Below are 19073 nucleotides of genomic sequence, written 5' to 3' on the forward strand. Positions count from 1 at the left end.
GTTGTCTTGAAATAGTAGGATGACTCACGCACTGCAGTTCAACACATATTCGAATGCGTCTGCGGCTGCGCCAGTAATATTGCACGGCTCTAGGGTACGTCATCAGCCGATATGAACGTAACGCGCTGCTCTGGGGATCCGAAACTCAGGAAGGAGGCCAGACGTGGCCTCGCTGTGCCGATCCAGACTTCGTACACTTGCGACTCGTCTCGGGCTCGCTGTTTCTCGGAGAGCTCGCACCTGTGCTGGCAATATCAGGTCGCAATCCACGAGGTCTTTGTTTGGGTGATATTAGGCGAAACTTTATTACTGTAATCCATGCGTCGGGGACAGAGGGTCGGCAGGAAGGACCTTCACAACAGGGATGCCATAGTATCTTTTTTTCAAGGCAGTGTCTGCGTCGACCCGGTCTACGCAACGCCCAGCGTTGGGTAGACCCAGAATTGTGATTGGCTATTAAGAAAAAGTCACGTGTCTATATAAATTGAGTGAATTATTTTGTTAAGGTTATTTATATAAATTTTAAATTAGTAGAAATGAAATTATATTAGATATATGAAATGCATTCTGAAATAATTATTATGTGTAATGTCACGTGTTACATTTGATGAGGGGCGGGAGAATCCCTTCGGTTTCCCGCGTTTTGACCGTTGTTTACTTTCTTCGGCTCCTGGTGTTCCTGCAACCTTCGCAAGTCCACCTCTATTTGTCGTGAACCCTCGTTTCTGAGCGTTGATCTTCCCTTCTTGGTGTCTTGTTGATTTTTTTCACGTATTTATTTCTTTCGCGAGATTCCGATTGCCTTTGTAATTAGCCCAAAACTCGGGTGTACCACGTGCTTTGATATCTGGGGGTTCCGTGACTGGGACAACTGGGGTTTCTTGTGGAAAGACCTTCGGCATTTTCCTATTGAAACCAGACGTGGCTGTCGAGATTCAGTCGATTCGTTCTTTAGCGGCGATTAAGCGTCTGTTCGTCATGACTGCTGGATTGACGGTCATCCTCCCGAGGCAAAGCAGCCCGCGGTGGACGTGCCGAGGTTCTGCGGGAAAGAACAAGGATGCCCGGGAGACGAACACTTTCTGCAGGAACCACAAGGCAGGCCATGGTTTCATCGAACAGCCGGGAGTGGAGCGGGATGCTGAAGGATAGAGGCGCTCACTTCAGTGAGGTCAGTCGATATGGTGAAGTTTATTTCTTCATCTGTCATTTGATTACTGCAGCACACCACCCTCGTTCTGAAAATAAGGATGCAGGGGTAAACGTTTGGCAAGCAGAGGCAGTTTGTGTGCTATATAGATCAGCATGAAATATTTGCAGTGGTAGGCTCATAGGTTTAACCTCTTGTCCAGTTAAGACCATAATATGCTCTGCATGCTGACATTGTTATTATATCTTTCTTATGTTGACATCTATTATGCTTAAAATACTCTTTGTCGCATCCCTACAAAAGCCCCAACAGAAGGGTGGGCCAGGTAATGGGCGAAGTCACATAATCACTTTCCCCAAGCCCTTAATCTAATGACTAACAAGCCTACCTTCACAATTTTGAGCTTGAACCACAGTTTGCTCTCGCAACAGTGGCCACGGGGCAACCGTTGCCAACTGCACCACCTTAAAGCCCCTTTACGTTTCAAAAGTAGTGCAAGGTGCGCCGATGCACAAGGTACGTGCTACGTGCAGCCCTTGGGAAGATCACGGCAGCACAGCGCAGCACTGAGCTAAATTTCAGACGCCATGTTCTTCCTAGAAGGTGGTGCGCAACGCAAGTCTCGAGCATTTCCACAAGAATGAATGGTGCCGCTTTTCCCAGGATAAGAGGGGCTTTACACCACCTACGAGCCATCGGAGCCAATCCAAGGCCCCGTGAGTGTTAAGGCTGATCCACACATACAGCGGAGCGCTCAGTTAGCGCTTCATGAGCGCTGGAAGCAGCGCTCGGTTGTCGCTTTAGCAACGCAGTGTAAGCGCGCTCCTTGTGCCGTGATTGCGGCTGCGAAACAGTGCATGCACGGCGATTCCATTGTTATTTTTTCTTTGGCACTGAAAGAAGAGGAAGTAAAAGAGCCGCCTTTCAAGCAAAGGGTCGGGCGGACGATTCAGAGTCATAGACTCTGAGCGACTAATTGATTGGGTACGACCTTATCACTTTCTATTCGACATACGTGATCCTGGTTTCAAAGACGCGCAATTAAAAAATAATCACCTTCGAAAGAGCTCTGTGTCTCGGTCCCTCGGCCTGGGAACGAGGTTCACCGGATACCCGTCGATATCTCGGTGGCGAAAGATTTCGCGCACTCAGAAGGCTCTTCTGGGCGTTAAGTTGTCCACACACATATGCACTAATTTTGTATGTAAGGGCATTTGTCGCGTTTCTATTTCAGCATCCCGCATGTCCGCCATGGTACGTACTGTTGATGCACACCCAACCACAGGAACCTGAACATCAGTACACATGCTAATCTGCAGCAATAACGGTCGTGCAAGGAGCGCTACTAAAACGCTGATTGCACGCTATATTAGAACTAAGTCACGCGCAAGGAAGCACCACATGAGCGCTCTTTGGAGCGCTCACATAGCGGTAACTTAACGCTCCTCTGTATGTGTGACCAGGCCTTTACTTGACCTTGAAGAGGGTGACATGCGTAGAGCATATTACGTGCTACGTTCGCAGAGCTGGGTTGACTGAGATGGCTCGGAGCATCCGCTGCGGTGGGACGTGATGTGAAACAGTATGTACACCTGTTGCAAAAATACACATTGATGCTATAGTTGTTGAAATAGGGGAAGTACTCTCACTGTCAGTGGACGATTTTGCAAATGTGGGTGCTTCCAGTAAGCACTGTAGAGAATGGACCCTTTTCCTCTCTTCTGGTTCGAGAGTACAAAATGCATGTGTTGCTAGGCTAGGTGGAAACAAGGCTGCCATTTTGCTTGAAGCAAGGGCACTGTGCGATTCCCAGTGGCGATGCCAAAGCGCTGTGTTGCATTCAGATGACGGGATCGGCACCGGCCGGGGGAGGGGACGAGTTTTTTTTTCGGTTTCCTTCCGAGAAATTGAATCTTGATGGAAGAGCGGCGTGAATTTGCACGGTTATGGTGTACTAGATTCTAGTACAGCATAGCACGGTGAAGGGGATTGACTTGTCAGGCCCTACAAAGGCTTGGGAGGCAAATGAGCGTACCCGACTACTGTAAGCAACTTAATTTTTCACAAATTTCTTGACTTAAAAATTGCTGCAAAAAACGCATCCCACCAATATATGGTAAAGAATATATAGCTCACTACTCCTCGCAAAATTTTCTGCGCATGAAATATTCTCCAAATTTGCGAAATATTGTGGCCGCAAAAATAAAGTTGTTCACAGTATGTGTGGCTAATTAGTCGTGGGTTAATAACATTAATGGCACTTTAGAAAAGCACTTCAGAAAGTTGCACAATTGTTACAATGATGCTTTATTAGACAAGAAAAGCATAGCTATAGACCCTTTCAGGCAACATTTCATGGGCGCCGGCATCTTGATGTCACGTGACCCTGCCGCCATAGCCGACCTTCAGCTTCTCGCCGTTCCCCCGCGTTGTGTGCTGCACAGGCCACTACCGGAGCTTTGCTTTCGTGTTCTTTCACATTCCGCGCTGAAATTGTGTGTCTTTTTGACGTTGAAATTGTGTCTCTTTAATATTTCGGGCTTTTGTTTAATCATTTGATATCTATATTTCAACACAGCTCTTGTATTTTCGTATTTATGAAATGGAATCGGACAGCGAATGGATCGACGATAAAAGATTATGGTTTCAGAGACCATATAAGTTCATCCCGTTCTAGCGTTTTTCTCGCTAATAAAGGGCAGTCAACACTATTGCGACATATGCAAATTTCAACAGACGCACTAAGGCTATCCAGTCGTGCTTCTCGCTGCATGTGCACACTTGTTTCCCTAAAGCCGACCCGCATGTAAGCGATTTAGCTTGCGACGAGACGACAAGGCACGCGGGGAGCGACGGAGATTACTTACTGTCACTTGTCGTGTTACTCGGTTTTTGGGTTTCTAGAAAACGCCGCTCACCGTCCTGGTCGCTTGCTCCGTCATATTTATGCGGTTTGCCTCGTCACGCGACTGACCCAGCGACAGCGAAGCGGGTCACCGTCACTTGTCTCGTTCTCGTTGCTCGCCGAATCACTTGCATACAGTTTATACTTAAAATCGAGGCGCCAATGGTTCAACGTTGTGTGCTTGTAAATTAATTGAGTATAAACCACATGTAAGCGCTTTGGCGAGCAACGGCAACCCGCTTCGCTGTCGCTCGGTCAGTCGCACGACGAGGCAAACTGCATGGAAGAGACGGCGAAGCCGTCTCTTCCATGCAGCGACGTTTTCTAGAAATCCCGAAAACTGAGCGATGCAACGGGCGACAGTGAGAAATCTCCATCGCTCGTCTCGTCGCACGCTAAATCGCTTACATGCAGGTCGGCTTTACGGAAACGAGCGCGCACATGCAGTGAGAAGCACGACTGCGATGGCCTTACCGCGTTAATTGAAATATAAGACTTCTGGAGTGGCGGTCTCCTGCTCTCTTCCATGCAACCGGGTGCCACCAAGTTAACAAATCGGCAGTCATCTTGTTCAGGGCAAAAAAAAGAGGCTGCGCTGATAGGGGTGCTAGCAGCATCTGTTGCTTTTGGGGCTGCGTATTACAACGAAAACAAAACAATTATTTTTTTGTTTTAAAGGACTCTAAAGCCGCTTAACGTTGGATTCTTTTTTCTCGGATATCTTATTGCAAATAATCCACGCCGTGGTAATGAATACGTATCGTCCCTCTCACAATTTCGGAAATTTGTGCACCTGACCGATCACCAAAACCGGCACTTTGAGAATTTACAGAAATATCAAGCTCGCAAAAATTTTTTATAATACTTGTTTTGCAGATGCATGGCTGTTATAAGCGCACCGTCTCGAGTTTTAGATGAAACTAGCTAAAATACAAAATAAGTGTTTACAGTCACTATGATACTCACTGCTTTCTGCAGGTATGCTGGAAATGAAGGAAACATAAACATAGTTGGAATGCTACCCGGTCGAAGTCTTCTCGCTTGACCGCTTGTGTCAAAGCAGTAATCTTAGAAGTGTGCCGAACAAGGGACGTCAGTATTCTTGCGCAACCAACCATCCCCCCGTCGAACAGCATGCTCCCTCGCAGCATGCAAAGTATTGTCTTTAGGAAACAGGCGACGTGCAAACATGTTTAAAGGGCCTCTGACACGGAAAAAAAAAAACTTTATTTTTTTCATGCTAGGCGTTGAAATGGCATGCCAGGACATTACAAAAAAATTGTTTCACTGAAGAGTTGCGTAGTTTTTTTATAAAAATAGAAATACGAGGCCGAATTCAAAGTTCCCGCCAGTGCACTGTGACGTAACAGTGTACCGCAAGGTGTCGGGGCGGTCAGAAGGCAGGCATCGACCTACGTCACTAAAAGTGGGTTCGCAGGAAGTCACGTGAGTTTCACTCCTCGTGCTCTCCGCGACCGTGCCTAAGACTTTTTTTTGGGGGGGAAATTGGGGGCATTTTTGGGGGGAGGGGGGGGCAGCTCCATTTTTCCTACAGATTCAGTGTTTTTTGTGTGAATTGGTGAAGTCATAACCAATTTAAACAAAACCACGGAATCTGCAGGAAAACATTAAACCCCGAATTAAAATACCCCCGATTTCGTGAAGAAAAAAAAACACCGAAAACGCGGAACCCTAACCATAGCCTTTAGTAGGAAGAAACGACAGCAATAGCACCAAGCGTTGAATGAAGAGGGCTCAGCTCAGCCGGAAGCGGACTTGCGTCATCAAGATCCGAAATTGGGTTGTGTGTATGTTTATACAGCCTAGAACTTGGTATGCCTCAGAGGGCGACGAGTCTCCCAGCTGTAGATGAGCAATTTAGCGAGTGCAGTACAACCGCTAGCTTGGGGTAACGTGCACCACCCAGTAGTGATACACCAGGCACGTAGCCAGGGGAAAGGGGGCCCATGGGGCCTGACCCCCCCCCCCTCCCCCTCATACAGCATTTTGTAATGGACGGCCGCTGACTTTCCTTCTTCATCAGAGTGGAAAGGCTGAAAGTTTTAAATTCGCACCGAACCTGAGCGCACTGGACATAGTAACTTAATAAAACTTTTCTTTTATTTGAATCTCGCTTTATTCTAAAAGGTATAGGCAAATTCAAATTACTAAAACAAGCAAAAAAACACCTCCTTCATGACGTCCTTGGTCACTTGAGTGGCCGTGAACTAGAGGAGGGGTAGTGAGCTCAGCGAGCGCTCACCGCTGCTGCACTCCGTGTCAACGGCTCGAGAGGGCACCACTAAAGCATGTTCTGGATAGGCTGTATGAAGTGGGCACCCAGGGTGGCTCGCGTTGCATTTGCTGCGAGATTAAACACTAATTTAGTATGACACTTCATTGGCCACGAACGACAGCAAACACGGGATAAAGATCAGTTCAGAACAGCAGCCACTTCGCGCTGCCATACTGCCAAACCAGCTCCGAAGGCCTTCGGAACCGGTCGGATCCTCGACCGCAGCAGCGCCGGGTACATTCGGGACCTTTCTACGTTCACCGCTATACTCTGTTTCACCTTATGATGTACCGCAAGAAAGGCTACAAACACTAGCTCCTTGCTCTGGGGCACATCTCGGCGGCACAAGCTCTCGTGACTTAATTAAGAGTGGCTGCCAACACTATGAGCTCGCGGTTTTAGAAAGAAGTTTTTGGCAGCTCTGACCAGTATTAAGGCCAGGATCAAACGCGACACATAGCATGCACTTTCAGCACCGCGGGTCGCCTTTGTAGGTAGAGAAGGTGTCCGCGTCGTCCGGTTAAAATGGGACGCACTGATATTTAGTTATTCTCTCCGTGCCCGCTGGCTTGCCCGAACCCCAAGAGATGTGGAAATCGCAAAAAAGGTAGACGCTTAAATATGATTGCAGGGCCCCTTTAATGATACCTGCAATTTTACATAACAGCTAGATGACAGGACAATCAATCTAATGCTTTATTTTTGTGTCAACTCCAGTTTGTGCGCCTTTGTGTCCTTTGTGTCTAGTAATGTTATGAACTACTCTGGCATACCACTGCTAAAGGGTCAATTGCAGTGCCAGTTTACCTTTTCATGGTAGAGTGAATATTTATAACAAAAATGAACAGGCTTTCAGTGACATTCCTAATAAAAAAAGATCTACAATAGTGGTCTGTGATTATGATCAAAAATGCCTCGAGCACTATTTTTATGTGAACTAATGTGCTATTTTGTTCAATATTTAATGCTTTCGCTCGGTACGAAAGCATGCAGTTGCCATTCTTAATGCTCATAAGATGACGTTGCCAGCATGATCAACAGATGAGTTTTAACCTGGGTTACAAATGATGCGACGAGTTAAATATTTGTACGAATTTCCTTTCCTTCCACTTCAAAATTTAGGATGACCTATATTCAAATGTTTTTACTCCCAACAATTTTGATTACTTGTTGAATGTTCAAACTAACTTGTAAAGCTCCTTGCTGTCAATTCGCTTTGTTTAGGGGATCATTATCCAAGAGTTCTTGTTTTTAAAAGTAGTAACAAACTTCTTAGTGCACTGAAGTGGTGTATGTCTGTTCCACATGGTCTAAAACTGATGGTTACGGTGCTTGTACTGTGACAATTCTTTTCTCTTGCAGCCCAGCTTGAACCCAACCATTGGTGTCCTGGGCACCACTCTGAATAAGCTGCTTCAGTTGTGACTTGTAGCACTAAGTTCCTGTCACCCAGTTCATCGTCATCTCGGAACCAAGGGCATTGGTCCTGCCTGCTAGTTACCACTTGAATAAAAGTTGGAATGGTGCAGTGTGTTTGTGTAAATAAACTGTTGAAGTTGTGACAGTATTTTTGTTTTTGTAGGTAATGAGAATTATTTACATTGAAAGATCCCATCCATCCATCCATCCATCCATCTATGATCCTTCATGCCATAAAGTAGTACTAAATAAACTGTTGAAGTTGACAGTATTTTTGTTTTTGTAGGTAATGAGAATTATTTACATTGAAAGATCCCATCCATCCATCCATCTATGATCCTTCATGCCATAAAGTAGTACTAAATAAACTGTTGAAGTTGACAGTATTTTTGTTTTTGTAGGTAATGAGAATTATTTACTTTGAAAGATCCCATCCATCCATCCATCTATGATCCTTCATGCCATAAAGTAGTACTAAATAAACTGTTGAAGTTGACAGTATTTTTGTTTTTGTAGGTAATGAGAATTATTTACATTGAAAGATCCCATCTATCCATCCATCTATAATCCTTCATGCCATAAAGTAGTACTAAATAAACTGTTGAAGTTGACAGTATTTTTGTTTTTGTAGGTAATGAGAATTATTTACTTTGAAAGATCCCATCCATCCATCCATCTATGATCCTTCATGCCATAAAGTATGTACTGTTCCCAAAGTAAAATTTGACAGTCTGGCAGCTGCCGCTGGCATGGAAAATTCTGAGGGCTCACGCCTGTAAACTAGATGTATTGCTTTGTGAACCTCCTCCTAGTCCCTTGTGTACCTGAGAACTTAGGAGGTCAGTTTCAAGTTGAAGGGGGATAGCCTATTTTTATTTACGAGGAAACTTTTGTACTTGCATATGCATTATTACCCATAGAGGCTGAACTCCATGGGACGAATATGGTGTGAAAAATTAATTTTGCCCGGCGGCTTTTGTTCTGCGCATAGAATCGGCACAGCGGCTGCTACGTCCCGCGCAAAGTGAGCATGCCGTAGGGCGTCATTCGTCAGTTATTCGTCGCATATTTCGCTCTATGGAGTTCAGCCTTAAGCTGTTGCTTTCTGGCACTGGGAGGACTAAGGTTTTCATGTTCGAGTATAATAACAATAGTTACGTTCAACAGATGTATGTCTGAAAAGTAAACATTTTGGCAAAATTCTGCCTGGTTCGGTGAGTATTAATAAAAGAAGCTGCAGGTACTCTAACCAGCTGTGTTTAAATAGCCCAACGTTTTGCAGCCTACTTGTTCACGGGTGACTTATTTGGCTGGGTGTTTGTCTTTCTCTTCTCCTTGTCGCTGCCTTTAAATCAATCTCTCCTTTTTGCAATGCCTAGAAGCCTGTGAATATAACTGCTTGGGAAGGTTCAGGTTCTTTGCTGCTGAATATGCCATGACTCTTAAAAGAGTAATTTTTTCCAGGTTCGGAAGGAACTGAAAAAACGACTTTTTATAGTTATGGCTTATTCAGCATACAAAAAACAACCAGAACAGGTCGATCGGTACCGTCCCAAGCAGTTATATCCATGGGCTTCAGGGTGCAACAAAGCGAGGAGAATGATTTAAAGGGCAGCGACAAGGAGGAGAGATATACAAATTCCCGGCCAAATAAGTCGCCCGTGAACAAAGCAGGCCACAAAACGTTGGGCTATATAAACACAGTTGGTTAGTGTACCTGCAGCTTCTTTTTTTAACTGATGTATGTTAAAAAAAATCAAAATACATATACCTTAGGCTTCACAGCACATGCCTAGGCTATTAGGTATTTAAAAGGAAAACAAGGATGAAAATAGAAAAGGTGTGAAATGGCCAACTCAAGATCGAGTTTTAAAAAAATTGGATACAAATATTGCGCTTTTCCTTTTTTTAAGTATGGCTTTCCACCATTGTTAATTCAGCCTTTATTTCTCTATTGGCAAGCACTATGCAAGATATAAGTTCTCACAATGCTGCCTTTTTGATAGTGTGCAAAGGCTGAAGCGATCAAAACATTTTCCAAATTTTGTTATGCATTTTTGCACCGTTTCCTACTTCCTTGCTTAATTAGGTAATTATATTTCACTCATTTTACACACTAGTCGCCCTCAATAAAATTAACACTGACCTAAGCAGGGGAGGAAAATAAAACCGGACACCCTTCGTGCTATGGGTTTTAGTTGGGCTAGTTGGTACATACTGTTGACAATCGGGTCATCTGAACACGGAAAAACGGGACACGAAGGAAAGGACTGGACAAACAGCGGTCCATTTGTCCAGTCATTTCCTTCGTGTCCTGTTTTTTTTTTTTTTTTTTGTTGTTGTGTTCAGCTGACCCGATTGCCAACCCTACGTGCCCGCATAATTACAAGGGAGCTTCTCCCTTAGCAGGCAAGCACTGCGGGAAAGTAGCAGGGAGAGGGGCTCCTCCGTTATTGTCCCAATCCCGCTAGTCCCCATTAAATAAAAAAAGTGCGCGTGTAGCTGCACTTCTTTTTTTTTTATGTTTCTTGCCTGAGTTGGTGAGTTTAGTAATTAGGAAAACCAGAAAGCTCCCATAGAGCGGCCGTGCACCGCGTAGTCGGGCTTCTCTCCGGCGCGACGGGGAAAGTACGCCCAAGGGAACCATGGAACGTTTTTCTTCGTTTTAAATAATGCAGACTCGACGTAATCGCTGGTGTGGATAATGCATAAGACGCTTTTGTTTCTAACTTTATCATTCTTGCAGAATCCAAACGCTGAAAAAAGGGCACAAAAAACTGAAATTTCGTGTCGGATTTTATTTTCAGTGCATCAATCATCCGATATCGCGGTAATTGTTAAGTATACCTCGGGTGTCGAAAAAGGGGCCTCATATATTTTTCGAGCTAAAATATACATTCATATAGAACAAACGTTTTAAACTAACCAGTTAGAAAACATTTCTCGTCCGTGTTTTTAAAATAGGCCCAAATTCACCAATTATCCAGGTAATCTTTCCTATATATATATATATATATATATATATATATATATATATATATATATACCCATTTCTGACTCTTGTCCAACAGCCGGCTAGCTGAACAAAGCGAGATGTCCGTCGTCCCAAAATTAGTCTACTCTGTTTGACCTTACGATGGGCCGCAGCTGGATTGACTGGGATCACCCGTAGCGTACGCTACGCTCTATGTCAACAGCATGCACTCATTTCACCAAAACCAACGCGTCTAAAGAGAACTTACAACCCTTCCACGCTTTCTAGAAACGTGAAGATGACATGTATTTCAGTCAATTAAGAAATATTTGCTTATGTTATCTGCGGAAGTTGGCACAAATTCTACTATACAATGCAGCACACGTACATACATATACGTATATATATATATACATATTACACAATATCACAACGCAGTGCCAGCAATGTTTTGCGGCTTATACGCGGGGCCTTGGGCTCAAGGTGCACCTCTCCGGTAAATATAATCGATTTTGCAGTATTACATAAGCTTTCGTCTGTAACCAAAATTTAAACTACGCTTGCGTGACTCATTTTTCAAAACAGGAAAATTGTCTAAATAGTTCTTCAGGGAAAAAACAGGAGTCTCCAATGAAAACAATATTTGTTGTTTGCTATAATTTGATGGAATGCATTCATATGGTTTTCACACGGCCATACACCACTTTTGGGCCGTGCCAAGGCGCCCCTAATTCCACTCCCTCGCCTCCCATTCCACCCCTTACCTTTTCTTGCATAAAAGCAACTTATTATTATTATTTTGTTTTTCATTTCGGTAAAACACTGGAGATTAGGTGAAGATATGCAAGGCCGTCACGAATCACACACACTAGAGCTAAAGCAGAAACCTAATACAAATGGCACTTTGAACAAGAACTCATCAACGTTTTATTATGATTATTTACTACCTGGAACGTGTTATGGGGAGTAATCACTGGCGGCCATAGCTGTGTGCGCGACTGCTGAGCGCGTGCTGACGGCGAGCTTCCACAGTTATTTTGATACGTGCACTCCGCACCATCAAGATTGCCGGTCTTATCAGCCTATTAATGTGAGCTCTTTCTGAGCATGCGCTCTAGAAATCACCCTCAAATATGGCGTCCAGTGAATACCCTATACTGCGTTCAGCGCGTGTACCGTATACGTTGCCATGCTACTTGGTGCCTGAGTAATTTGGTACGTGCTTCATCATGCATGAATTGGTACATTACAGTGTTGCAGTAAAATACGTAATGTACATAGGTACATGGCGGCGGCGGTCAGACGTATTTACAAACTACACAGCCTGTACTCAATCCCAAAAAGATCTGCAGTGCTGATCTTTGCGATCACGAGCGCGTGGTTTTGAAGTGTCTTTTACGCACGAGATTCTGCTGAGCTATGGTCACACGCGTGTGCCGTCTTCACTGCAGACATTTGTGAGACGGAGTATAGTAGTGACCATAATCCTCTGGACCCAAATTATTTTGAGTTTTGACAACTTTAGATTTAAATAACAAATCACTCATTTTTTTTATTATTTTGTATACACCGTGCACATTTCTTTTCCTTGCAGTTCGCACACCGTTTGGCATTCACATGTAATATATTTGTTTGGAATATTTATTTAGTAATAATGTATATATTATAGTAGATACTATGTTCATAGTACCGCTTACATGTCACAGGCAAACGAAAACCTTCAGCGTCAGCACCTTGTCCTGATGCATCCTTTCGTTTAATCGATACAGCGGGACCTGTCCTTGTCTAAATCGGGGCGTCTGACCACTTTATAGTGCGTATGACAACGAACACTGAAATTGGGCTGTCACGCTGTATCACCCAACGCGCAGCTTTACACTACAGTACATGCGTATTCGTTGCCCCGGTATGCGATCAAGGGACGCGCCATCTCCATTTTATCGTTCGCGCTCATGGCAGGTGCTTTGCACTTTCCAACGCGGCGAACATGCACGTGCTGAGGTGGTGCCATTCTCTCTGTTCGTGTCCATGCTTACCAAGGCAACAAACACGTGTTTGCTGGATTGTGAATTTGTAGATAACATCTCCAGTGCTGACAAATCAGCGCGGGTGCGAGTGTGGTTTTGAAAAGTGTCTTTTGTGCGCGGTTTCTCGTGTAAACAAAATAATTCGGATGAGCTGAGGCAATTGGCTGAGGTCACTGGACAGGCTGAACTAGCCTCATGCACTTGTGGCATAAACTTTTTGGTTCTATGTTATCTGTTCTTGTGGTATATTGTCAAAGCTAGCGTAGCTTCAATGTGCAGCAGCCCCGCACTGCTGCGAGAGCACGTGGCTTTGTCTATTACATTTCATTCGCATGCGTTCGCGCTACTATCTGTGATGGAGTTGGAGCACTGTGGAAGCTAAGCTAGCTTTGACAACGTAGCTCAAAGGAGACGCTGCAGTCCCGCCCTGCTACACTCTGTTTCATACTTAGTGTGCAACGCTCTCAAAGCTACTGGCGCGAGCATGGGGCTTGACCTCGTTGATCATTTGCACGTGTTCTTGCGCAAACAAAACCATAGATGAAGCCACGCGCTCGCGCCAGTAGCTTTGACAGTGTTGCACGCTAAGTATGAAACAGAGTATAGCACTGTTGCAAGAAGTATATGTGGCCACGTGGCTTCGTCTTGAGCCTTATTTGCACGCGCTCTTGTGCAAAGGAGGCGCCGTAGCAACACTCTATTTGCTCGCGCAAGTAGAGTGTTGCTACGTTTGTTGCACGTCTCAGCCACTTGCTCGCGCAAGTAGCTTTGACAGCTTTGTTTGACGGTTTGTGTTTTTCCGTCCTTTTCTTTTCCCTTGCTGGCGCAGTCGGGGAACGGTCAGGGCATGGTGTGCCCCCGGGGAGTGGGGGGGTTCTGAGACCGAGTGGGCTAGCGCACACCAGCTCGGAGCACGTGGAGCAAAAGCTCGCGCTGCAGAACCGAGGGATCCTGGGTTCAATCCCCACCCCTGCCCGTTTCGATCGGGATGAGCATCGTACCGGCGTGCGGTCGTGTATCACTACTGCATGGCGCGCGTTAAAAACCCCAGGCTAGCAGTCGTACTGCACCGGCTACATTGCTTATCTACAGTGGGTTACAATGTAGCCATGTTCTGGCAGGCTAAACTCGTCCAGTATAAACAACTAACAACTAATTTGTTTGGTTTTCTGTCCCTGGGGAAGCTACGCTGGCTACGCCGCCACGTTCGCCTTGACAGCGTGGCGGGCTTGGCACGCTGACATTTCCAGCGCCCACTTGAGCTCTAGCGGTAGTCTGAAGCAACTATGCGTTGCTAGGAGACGCTTGTTGTGTTTGTTGCTTGAAGCGATTTCAAGATGGCCGAAACTGAGTCGCGGGGCACCGGATACAACGTTTCAAAGTGGTGCTGTGTTACCGGTGTTACAATGTCACTCTAGCACAGCCTCGGCGGGATCAGCGAGAGCGAGACATTGTGGGACAGGCAGGTCGGTTTCATCACCGCTATCATGATTTGAAAATGCTGCCGGCATGCAGCAACCATCTCGTTCGAAGACTTCGTCGTGAGCTGCGAGTACTTGTGAAGTTAGCACCGAATAGCGCAGCGTAATTCATAGCTTCAACACGGCAAATAGAACTGGTATCTCGTGTGTTTCCTTCGTACTGTGAAGGTTAGATATTACGCAGCACTATGAGCTTTGAACCACTATTCGCACACCCTACTTCTCGTGGTTTTGCCCACAGATCTTTGCTGCACCCGCTCGTAACGTCCACAGAAGGGCAGAGACTGTGTGTGTATATGTGCGTGTCCTTTTTACGCGCCGCCTTCCTCCTTGTGTGTCTCAGGTTTGACTATGTTAACAAGTGCGACTTAGAGCACCGCAGCGGAAAAGTGCTTAAGAGAAAAAGGTAATTAAAATAGTAGCAGTCAGCCCGTTACAATATGGTCTTAGAGTGTACAGCATAAACCCTGATGCGTCCAACCTATTTTAGACTGTCCGAAAAAATCAGTTTCTCAACGTTGTGTGCTGCGATTTGCTACAGAGGGGCGACTATACTTTGCTTCACCTTATGATGTACCGCAGGAAAGGCTACAAGCGCGAGCTTTTTGCTCTAGGGAAGATCTCGGCGGCACAAGCTCTCGTGACGTAAGACCAACTGCTGACGCTATGAGTTCGCGCTTCTTGCCTTCTCTGGGGTACAACATAAGGTGAAACGGAGTATAGGTGGTGCAAGTTTGGAGGGAAAATATAAACGAAAAAACTTACCACATTCAAAAATGAAAAACCTGCCTCGGAGAGGCAGGTGCGACTTGGTCAAAGAGCTTCCTAAATCAAGGATGCAGTATAGCAATTTGGGATGACCGAGCACATACGTCTTGATTGAGGCTAAGATGGCTCAATGCCTAAGAAAGTGGAACAACACCCATGGTTAACAGCCAAGAGGCGAAGCGTGCCGAGGCACAGTAGACTAGGGCTCGCCCAGTCATGGGGTTGGCCCAAACAGGAAGCGGCGGGGGCCGCAGAAGGCCTAGTGGGGCCTTTTGCGCCCCCTGCTTTTGCGGCCCCTGCAGCAAAAGTGATCTTAGAATGTTCGCTAATTCCTGCCCGTTTTTCATTGCTCACATTGAAAAAATCTTCGATGGTTCCCTAAGTCTGTTGGGCGTAATCTCATATCACACGACAATTCAGCTTTTTTGCTTGTTAGTTTGGCCAAAGATAGAATTAGCATAAATTGTTTGGAATTCAATAAGTGTAAGTCAAATGCTTAAAGGGGCACTGCAACTTTTTAACTGGTTTTTAATTTGCACCGAACCTGAGCGCACTGAACATAGTTACTTAATAAAACTTTTCTCGAATTTTGCTTTATTTTAAAAGTTATAGGCAAATTAAAATTACAAAAACATGCAAAAAATAACCTCCTTTATGACGTCCTTAGTCCTGGCTTGAGTGGCCGTGAACTAGAGGAGGGGTAGTGAACTTAGCGGGCGCTCACGGCTGCTGCGCTCCGTGTCGACGGCTCGAGAGGGCGCCACTAAAGCACATGCTGGATTGGCTGGATGAAGCGAGCGGCCAGGGCGGCTCGCATTGCATTTGCTGCGCGATTAAACACTAATTCAGCATGACACTCCATTCGCCACAAATGACAGCAAACACGGGGTAAAGATCTGCTCAGGACGGGAGCCACTTCGCGCTACCAAGCGGCCAAACCGCAAGCCACACCTGCTCACCGAAGGCCCTCGGAACGCTCACACCCGGTCGGATCTTCGAGCCCATGCGACCGCAGCGCTGCCGCATACATCCGGGAAGTTTCTACCCTCGCCGCTCGTTGGTGCCTCATCCCACTACCCCTTTCTAGTATGTGCCGCCTTTTCCAACGCTGGGTGGTGGGTATGTCGACGGGTCATTTCTTGTTTCTATACTTTATAAACTGCATTAGTTTCTTTTCTGATCTAAAATACTGAGCAAAAACTACTTTCATAAATAATTGAAACGGTTCGCACCACTTATATTTTGTATTTCGATTAGTAAAAAAGCTTTTAGCAGCTCTGACCAGTAGTAAGGCCAGAACCAAAAACGTTTTGATGTCGTCACATATCGAGCGCTTTCGGCAGTGCGGGTGTCGCGCCTGTAGATGGAGGAGGTTTTTGCGTCGTCCGGTTAAAATATGACGCACTGATATTTAGTTAATATCTCCGTGCCCGCTGGCTTGTCCGAACCCCAAGAGACGTGGCAACCGCAAAAAAGGTAGATACTTGAATATGATTGCAGGGCCCCTTTAAGTTGGAATATGTCCAGTGACGATTTGTCAGGCCTATGTATGATTGCCATATTGGACAACAATTTTATTATGGTTATTCACATCTTTTGGAAACTTTCGCCTCTTTCCATAGGGTGACTACTTTGTGATATGGTGTTTCTTTACAAATTAGTTAATGCTGTAACTCTCTTATTTCTACTTACCATGGAATACCGAGCTTCCGCCCGTTCCATATAAAGCACCCATATCCAAATTTCTAAGATAGAAAAAAATATGCACAGTACATTTATATGTAAAATTGATGACCGGACAAGCGCCCATCCCCCATTTTTTTGCGTTTATCTCTAAATTTTGACTGGGCGCTTGCCCGGTATTTTACCGTAGTAAGATTTTATTCAATGTTCCTTAATATCAAACCAGGCTTAGGGCACCTTTTCATTCTTTTAATTTGCATTGTGAAACTCCTTTGTCTAGGATACAGCAGGCATATAATAAATGCGACAATACATACCTTGACCTCTCTGCTCCTTTTCCAATGTAAAAAAAAAAAAAAAGTCTTATAAATGCTAATTAGGATGTGACAATGTTTTTTTTTTTTTTTTTATTGGATGGGGTGAGTGCACCCCTATTTAGGTCTAAGAGTTGCCTGGAAACACGCAATAAAACCATGATTGATTGGTAGCATGAATACAATTTTTGTTGGTAGACTGCAGCATTTTAAGCTGTAGTGTACTGAGAACATGTGCAAGATGCAGGAAGACCTCGGTTGTCAAGACCCTTTAGTAAAAAAAAATGGCTGTGGACGTAGAGGACAAAATAAACAGTCACTTTGGCTTTGCACAGTTGTCACGATATTGTGGTGCAATATTTTTATTTCCATTGCAGAGATTAGTATATGTTCTGCCTCGTAAAACCAGTGTACCGATTTTACAATGTTCCGTATGCGAAAATGCTATCTTCCCTTCTCCAATTCTCTCCCCTCGTGCACCCTTCTCCCCCTTTCCTTTTCTTCTCCCTCTCGCTCCTTCCCCCCTTCCCCACCGACGTTTGTTGGTGCAGAGTTCGCTGGCAACAAATATATCTTGTTGCAAACTGAAAGCTTGTACAGGTCTGTTTTGTCCTTCTGTTCATTTTGTGCTTTCTTACTGTTACATCTGTTCCAACACGCTCATCAAAATCTTCTTGACTACTTTTTTTTTTGCATATCTGAATCTGTCTTCCGTTCCTGTTTACTTACTGCCCTGGTGACATTGAGATAGCATGCTGGCCTATGATGAAACTTGCTCAGGTGGCTTCAGTGTACAGAGTTGCAGCCCAAATGTGAATTATAGTCAGATTTCCCTTATTTCAGAAGGTAGTCTGTTAGATTGTTACATGCGGATAAACTAAAACTCTGGTGTGAAGGAATTGTTGGGAAACGGAGCCTAGCATGGGGGGGGGGGGGGGGGGGCACATGTCTCAATCAGAAGAGGCACTGTCCCCAGTGACATACCTTCACACTCTTTTCCCTCCTCTTTGTATGTTTGTAACTTATTATTTAATGTTCATAACCTATGTGAAACACACATTGTTTTCTTCTAGGGCTGGGCAATTGGTTGATTAACCTACCATTTAATGCTTTAATCACAATTATTTTTTTAACCGGTTAATTAGTAGAATTTTGACAGACCAAAAGTAAAAATTAAATGCTTTCACCATGCAGATGTGGATGAGTACACCTATATGAAGGGCATATTTTCGGTGAAATATTAACCTAAAGTAAACTGTCAATGCGAGACTTGTAAATCCAGACAAGTGCAGAAGTTTACACGTGTCCCGGCCACTTCAATGCCATGCGAGTGTCCGTTTAGCCAAGCAGAGACTATTGTGAACAATCAAAGGTGGCCGCTGTTGCCGGAGAATATCAACAAACTTCCTTGCCTCAAGCAGCTGAAGTAATAATCTGCGAGTGTGAGTGTCTTTGAACTGTACAGCTCAACATATCGACGTTGATTTATAATTGAAATTGTATATTGCACCGTTTGTCACATATTCAGCAAAGGAAAAAAAAAATGAATAAAAAATGAATAAAGGGTGTCAATTAATTGGGTTAAAATTTTTAATCAACGCCCAGCCCCACTCTTTTTCTCTTCATGTAATGGCAGTCGTAGAAAATGTTTCAGAAAAACGAGCAGTGTTCACCCCAACTCACAGACAGAACAAGTGGCCACATGATCTAGAGCCAATTACCAGCAGCTTACTATTTGGATTCACAATTTTGTTTTCTGCTGCAGATACCGGTCACCTAGATGTAGGCACGCATGTCCACCTTGACAGACTCCCACAGGAGCCGAATGCCCTTGCATCACTTGTGTGGCAGCTTCTTTATGCCCTGCTGGAACCACTTTTACAGCGGAGCTGTTGAGGGCTCGTTTCCCCAGGATCGTATCCCCCTCAAAGAAATGAAGACACCGAACTCTGGACACCTACCACCATCTATGAGCGACGGCGGCAAGCCACCTATCTGGTTGCCGCCGTCGTTCATAGGTGGCGGCGGCCTTTCCACTTTGGCTTGCCGACTCGCG

At 44.9% G+C, this 19073-nt stretch overlaps 1 long non-coding RNA gene across 2 annotated transcripts; it reads left to right on the forward strand.

Moving 5' to 3' along the window:
- Positions 1 to 579: 579 nt before the first annotated feature.
- Positions 580 to 8158, forward strand: LOC120847873. Of its 2 annotated transcripts, XR_005717484.3 has the most exons (3): positions 588 to 1171; positions 7714 to 7933; positions 8057 to 8158. It is a non-coding gene; the product is annotated as an uncharacterized LOC120847873 (long non-coding RNA). The 2 variants fall into 2 exon arrangements; XR_006076716.1 differs by lacking the exon at positions 8057 to 8158 and having other exon boundaries at positions 580 to 1171; positions 7714 to 7918.
- Positions 8159 to 19073: the final 10915 nt, after the last annotated feature.

The sequence above is a fragment of the Ixodes scapularis genome, unplaced genomic scaffold (genome assembly GCF_016920785.2).
Source record: "Ixodes scapularis isolate PalLabHiFi unplaced genomic scaffold, ASM1692078v2 PGA_scaffold8__174_contigs__length_109621045, whole genome shotgun sequence".
Lineage (NCBI taxonomy): Eukaryota > Metazoa > Arthropoda > Arachnida > Ixodida > Ixodidae > Ixodes > Ixodes scapularis.